The 6840-nt window shown below is 41.1% G+C and overlaps 1 protein-coding gene across 1 annotated transcript in view; it reads right to left on the bottom strand.

The window, feature by feature from the left end:
- Window positions 1-6533: 6533 nt before the first annotated feature.
- Window positions 6534-6840, bottom strand: part of LOC137975105 (uncharacterized) — a 10806-nt gene continuing 10499 nt past the window's right edge. Inside the window, exon 8 of the mRNA XM_068822163.1 lies at window positions 6534-6840. This exon is cut by the window's right edge and continues 2023 nt beyond it. The gene's annotated coding sequence lies outside the window, so the exon portion shown is untranslated.

Genomic DNA, 6840 nt, shown 5'->3' with positions numbered 1-6840 from the left:
ATGCGCTATTTACAAACTCGTAGTAATACAACAACACTAATAATTATAGTGAACTAAAATGATATATAAATAAATATAAATACACAACTAAAATTTATAAATAAATTTATATAAATACAAATATGTACAAAAACTGTTACGACTGTCACTCAGTTAAAGCTCTACTGAATAAATGGGTCTTAAGTCTCTTAAATGTCTCGATGGACTGGTCAACATTCCTAATTGCTAATGGTAACGAATTCCATAGGGCGGGCGCGGCTGAGGAAAATGCGTGATCCCCTAAGATTCTCTTAGATTTAAGTTTATTAGTGCATAGCAATGTACCATTATAGTTCCTTCGAAGATTACAACTAGATTGGGGCAAAACAGAGATAAGCTTAATAAGATACAGGGGTGCTAGCCCCTTAAGAACTTTAAAAGTTATCAAAGTAACTTAAATTCAATACGAGAGCGAACTGGTAACCAACATAACTCCCGTAATAGCGGAGCGATATGACAGAATCGAGGTGCACATAAAACTAGGCGAGCAGATGAATTCAAAACTCGTTACAACATGTGAAGCTGATAATCAGGAAGCCGGTATTAGAGGCTGTTACAATAATCAACACGACTAGTTATAAACGCATGAACTAGGGCCGCCACAGTTTCGCAAGTTAGGTATTTGCCTGTACGCTTAATGTTATATAAATAGAAAAAAAGCATTGCTACAGGTCTTATTAATGTCAGCATTCATTGTTTAGTTGGTGTCGAACCAGGTTCCAAGGTTACGGACTTTATTGACCAGTTTGACATCGACCTCGCCAACTTTGATGCTTTCAATTGAGGTCTTTGCCAGCTGTTTAAGCGCTCCAATGTCGTCGTTGAGCGTTAATTTATCTTCATTCAAGCATCCGTTGCCTAATGTCACGAATACAGTTCTCAACAGCCAAGATACCATCTGCCTGATTGCTGCTGACGGCAGGGCTGAAAGATAAGTAGAGTTGAGTGTCATCTGCGTACGCGTGAGCTTTTGGTAGGTGGAACTTTAGAATCTCAAACAACTTACTGGAATAGATTATAAACGGTAGTGGACCTAAACATGATCCCTGCGGAATTCCGCACTGCAGGTAGAATTTTCTTGAAAGGGTTCCGTTGATAGAAATTTGTTGTGATCTTTTGCCTAAATACGATTGAAACCAAGAAAGGGATGTTCCTTGTATGCCAATCACCAATTGAAGCTTCTGAGAAGCAAATCATCTTTTACTATCAAAAGTGCAGTTTCAGTGGAATGATATTTACGATAAGCTGACTGTAACGATGGAAAGAGACCGTTAATAACCATGTAATCGGTGATTTGTTTGGCTACTGCCTTCTCAGTAAGTTTCGATACAAATTGCAGGTTCCTAATCGGGCGAAAGTTCTTCAAAGTCATGCTTATGGTCCAAGTCAGGCTTCTTTAACAATGGGCGAACTAGTGCGTTTTTCCAACTCTTGGCGAAGACTCCTGATTGTAATGAAAGACATGAAAGGTTGGCCATCTTAGTGATTATAGGCAACAAGGTGTCACACAAGCGGGCAGAAGCGAAGACGGCATGGGGTCTGGCGAACAACAGTTTTTATTAGAAGAAGCAATGAGGTCTTTTATGTCGTCATCGGAAAAACAGTCAAACTGAAAAAGGATGGTGCCAGAATAACGTTTGGTAAGCATAGGAGAACGCATAAAACTTGAGGGGCAATGGGTGTCTAGTTTACTCCTGATGGTTGAGATTTTATGAACAAAGTATTCACTCATTTCATGTGGCAGTGCAGATGCATTGTTGTGAGGTGGTAGCAAATTGTCAGCTTAAGGTAATTCCTTGGTATTGCATTGCGCATCCCTACTGCGCACGATTTTCGCGTCATTAGCGCGCGCTCATGAGCACGTGCGCGTACAAAACGTAAGAGATTTCCCTCAAACTAAGCCCGATAGTGAAATAAATTCTCTTTTTCTCTGAAACGAGCACGGTGACCCCCCGGCGATCTTTTTTTTCAGGTATTTGCTAAGAACAATCTAATAAGTAACATATTTGAAGACGAAAAGAAGTTTGATAGTAGAACATGAATTTTTTTGGAAAACAGTTCCGTACTGGGTGTATTTTGGCCAAGGCGAGGACTTCAAGCTAACCACGGAACTGTCCCAAAGAGTGCACTATTCCCACAACCAAACAATCAAAAACGGCGTAAACGAAGCAATACTGTCTATGTGAATAAAAGAAGCTTTATTTTCAAAATAAAATTTTTTATCTTTCAAGTAGAAGTTGATTCGAATTTTTAACGCGCAACCAGTAAATATACCCCATTTTAAGAACCTGCTGGCTGACCCGTAAACAAGCACGGTGACCCCATTTTTTTATTGCATTTTTTTAATGTTCATATCATGAAAGTTAATTATGCCAAGTTTCCAAAAAAGTTTGATAGTAGAAGAATTTCAAGGGAATTACCTTAAAGGTTAAGAAGGGTTTTACTAATTCTAAATAACTTCGCTTGATCGTGGCAATTTTCTGCAACAAGGTTCATGTAGTACTCTCGACGGGCATTGTTAATTAAGACCATCATGCGGTTCCTTTTAGATTTAAATAAGTAAAAGTCAGTTATTTGACTGGAAGACCTCCAACGCCGTTCGGCTTTCCTCTTTTCTTGTTTAGCACTCAAGATGTAATCGTTAAACCAAGGAGCACGAGATCTGATAGTGATGGAGCGAGACTGTAGCGGTGCATGCTGATTAAGCACAGATGACAGTGTGCTATCGTAGCAGTTGATCAATGCGTTCAAGTCTTCAGGTGGATTTTGACATGATGAGGATGTACCGATGTCGTCAATGAAACGGTCCACATCGATAGACTTTAGTTTCCGGTAAACTACTTGTTTAGCAGTGGATTTAGGACGTTCCGCCGTGAGATGGCTGATTACTACAGTATGATCAGAGAACAGCGTCCCGACGTGCGGGGGAGCAGCTATAATGTCATCCGAGGAACGAGTGATAATTAAGTCCAATGTGTTGCCATGCACTTGAGTAGACTCCGTTTCATGCTGTGCCAGACTCATGGACTCTAGCAAGTCTTTAAATTTGATAGCATCGTCGTCATTGGACACCTTGACATGTATGTTGAAGTCGCCACATATAAGTAACTGCTCATTAAGGAGAACAACGCATTCCAGGAAGTTTGCAAACTCAGTTATAAAGGTAGATATGGTGACAGGATTGGGTGGCCTATATACAATTTTAACTCACAAACGTGCAGTCGGAGTAGAAACCAACCATTCAACGAACTCAAAAGAAGATTCCTCAGAACTGTTCACCCGCGTGACATCCAAGCAGTCTATGAAAAACAGCGCTACACCGCCTCCTCTCCGGTTACTTCGTGGACGGTGGAGTAGCTTGTAGCCAGGAACGGATAATTCAGCGAGTGCAGTAGTATCGTTGTGGCTTAACCAGGTTTCGGTCACAGCGAACAAGTCCGCTTTACTGTCAGAAAGCAAATCGACAAATGCCGTAGATTTGTTTCTAAGAGATCTTGCATTGAGGGAGCAAAATAAAAGTTCGCAAGGCGACCGGCTGTTAAAAGGTCCAGAGTGACCAGGAATAGGAGAAGGATCCGAAGACTCCCTCGACACGCTTGATAAATTCTGAAGGTTCACAAAGTGTTACCTAGAATGCTAATATGGCGGTCTTGAATATTCAATAAGGACGACTTTGAAGGGCGATTTATACGATGCAAAGGTCTTGTCTCCGAAGAAACAATTGAATTAAAATTCGGTTTAAGCGATGATGTTACCGTCCGCGTTGTCCTCCCCGAGGTGCCAGCAGGTCGAAAAACTTCAGCAAATTCCAAACATGCGAAGGCAAAGATGGCCGACGAACTGAACCATGGCAGCTCAGAGGTTTCAACGAATTTCCAATTAACAAGACCGAATCTCGAATAAACAAACATAGCCGGCTGTAATACTTAGGACAAGTTCATCTTCTAATAAAAAGCTGCTAAAGCAACTGACTAGTAAGAAAAATAAACGGATACGTGAGAGCTCAAAAAAGTGCAGCCGACCTGCGCAGTTACAATAGCGTTGGTTTTGGAGGAGAGGGGAAAACCGGTATATCCGGAGAAAAACCACTTGGAACAGAGTAGAGAACCAAAAACCTCAACCCACATGTGACTGGGGGTGCTGGGATGGCCTGGCAGTGAGGAGAGCACTCGCGTCCCACCAATGTGGCCCGGGTTTGATTCCCACACTCGGCGTCCCAAGTTTTCCTTTCGTCAACGGTCGTTGCCATTTCTCAGAACGGTCGTTGCCATTTGAAACGGTCGATGCCATTTATAACGATTGACTACACACTTCACTTCAAAGAGAATTAAAAGAAACAAACTAAGAACAAATATTAACAAAAATTAAGACGAAAAAGGAAAAAAAAAAACGTTTATAAAAGAAAAACTAGAGGAAAAAAAGGGTCCGAAAATTATAAGACTCGACCTCGGGTTCTTAGCCCTCACCCTAAACAGAACCCTAACCCGAACCCTAACTCATATGTCCAGCGAGACACAACTCCCAGTAACCGCAAACCTTTTGAGTTCTTAGACCTAATGAGTGTAATTCAGAGCTAAAAAATGGCATCGACCGTTTCAAATGGCAACGACCGTTCTGAGAAATGGCAACGACCGTTCACGAAAGGGAAATAGGCCTCGGCGTCATATGTGGGTTGAGCTGGTTGGTTCTCTACACGGCGCCGTGACGTTTCCCTCCGGGTACTCCAGTTTTCTCCTCTTCTCAAAAACCAACATTTAATTTGATTTGCGTTAATTTGTTCATTTTAGTTGAAGTGTTCCCAGTTACTACTGCTCCAGCGCTAGAAGGATTAGGCACTTAAATAAAGCTCCTTTCCTTTCCTTTACACCAAGTCTGGAAGTAGAACCCGGACCACATTGGTGGGAGGGGAGTGCTCTCACCACTGCACCACGCCACCCCTGCTCCCTACCGACAATTGCTGCTCGGAGAAAAGAAATTGGAGTCATCGAGCAGTTCTCGTAACGAAGAAATGGATTGGCTCTATACTCAAGCCATAAACAAAAGGCTAAGCAATATTGAAGCAAGGACTTACAATACAATACCAAACGATAGTAGGTTGAAAGAGCTGCAACATTACTGAGAAATTAAATTGACCGAGCACTGTAACTAATATGTCACTCATTTGCCATCATTTGGAAAATTCAAACGGTAAAAAAAAAGACAATCATAAGTCTCTTTTTCCTGATTAACTCATTTTCTTTGACCGTGGCTTGATGTCTGTGGCTGATAGACAAGAAATGCATAGGAAAGGAAAGGAAAGGAACCTTTTTAAGTGTCTAGTCGTTCTAGTGCTGGAACACTAATTGGGGACACTGTGTAAACTGAAAGTAACAATGAAAGCAAATCAATTCAAATGTTAGTTTTTGAGGAGAGGGGAAACCGGAGCACCTGGAGAAGATTTAGGCGCAATGCGAAACTGAAGAGAATTTTAATTAAGCGCCCACATACAATAGCAATCCAGCATTCACTCAACGGAGCTCTAAATGAAAATAAAGAATAAATTGATAAAATGAAGAGCTTTTGTGTATTTCTTGACAATAGATGGGGCCTGTTTGAAAGATCTCGGCCCTCTGTCTTTTCTTGGAGAAGATAGAGGCCTGGAACAGTCGTGTTTTGGCAGGAGTAGTTCAATAATTAAAATGACGCTCTACTTATTTGAAAGCGTCTTCTAGTTTTTTTTCGAAGAAAAAAGTTTTATAAATTTTTCAAAGCACTTTGTGTCCACACAGGAAATCTGGAACGAGTACTTTATTTGGCCAGACGCAACAAATTTCCTTGTGCTTATGTTGCGTTTCCTTTTCACACGACGCAAGCGAACGCAAGCATAGCATATGCGCTTGTGCTTATGTTTGCATCGACCCAGTTTTCTCGGTGAATTAGATAAGAGTGTTGATCTATTACTTTGCGGTCTTGTGCCAGCACAGTCTCAAATGGATTTACTTTTAGATACACTTTGCGCGCGAAACAAACAAAGGGCCGCCAATTTTAGCCAATCAGAAGAAGCCATGTCACGCGTTACTGCTTCTTCCATGTTTTTTCTGGGCCACGACAACTGATTTTCGCGGGAACGGGTATTCTAAAAATAGATTCATTTGTGACTGTGCTGAGGAGCCTACCCATGCCATAACAACACTCTGATCTAATTCACTCTTGGCTCTCTTATGCTTGTGCTTGCGTCGCTAGTAAAAACCAGGCTTAATAAGAACATACCAGAAACCCATAAGGGTTGAAACGTGTAACGGCCCCTTGTGTGTTGGGAAACAAGCTCCTGAATATTCGATTTGCTAAGTACCATATTTGGAACAACAAGAGCGAGGGGTTCCCAAATATGGTACTTAGTACTGAAACATTCAACCAATCAGTTCGCACTGAATATTCGGAAGCTGTGAACGCGCGTTACACGTTTCAACTCTTATGGGTTTCTGAACATACTAAGAACATACCCAGGCTGAGAGTCAGTTAAGAACCTCTTTATTCTGCTCATTTGTTTTTTTTGTTTGTTTTTGATTTTGTGAGTAGTGTAAATAAAGGTAGAAGAAATGTAAGCCTGAAGAATGTTTTCAGGCTTATTGAAAAAAAGTGTAGTGGATTACTCCATAGTATACGTACGACCATAATTAAGGACGGTGCCTACTAATCCAAAGGTATGTTTGCCCCGATTTATGATTATGCAGGAAAGGTAGACCTTAACAAGTGTTATTGAAATCCAACAAGAAAATTGGGGGTAACTACGCATTTTTTAAAGATAATTCATGAACAATA

This window comes from Montipora foliosa, chromosome 11 (assembly GCF_036669935.1).
Source record: "Montipora foliosa isolate CH-2021 chromosome 11, ASM3666993v2, whole genome shotgun sequence".
Taxonomy (NCBI): Eukaryota; Metazoa; Cnidaria; class Anthozoa; order Scleractinia; family Acroporidae; genus Montipora; species Montipora foliosa.
The sequence above is the reverse complement of the archived record's forward strand: the minus strand, read 5'-3'. Positions and strand labels throughout refer to the sequence as shown.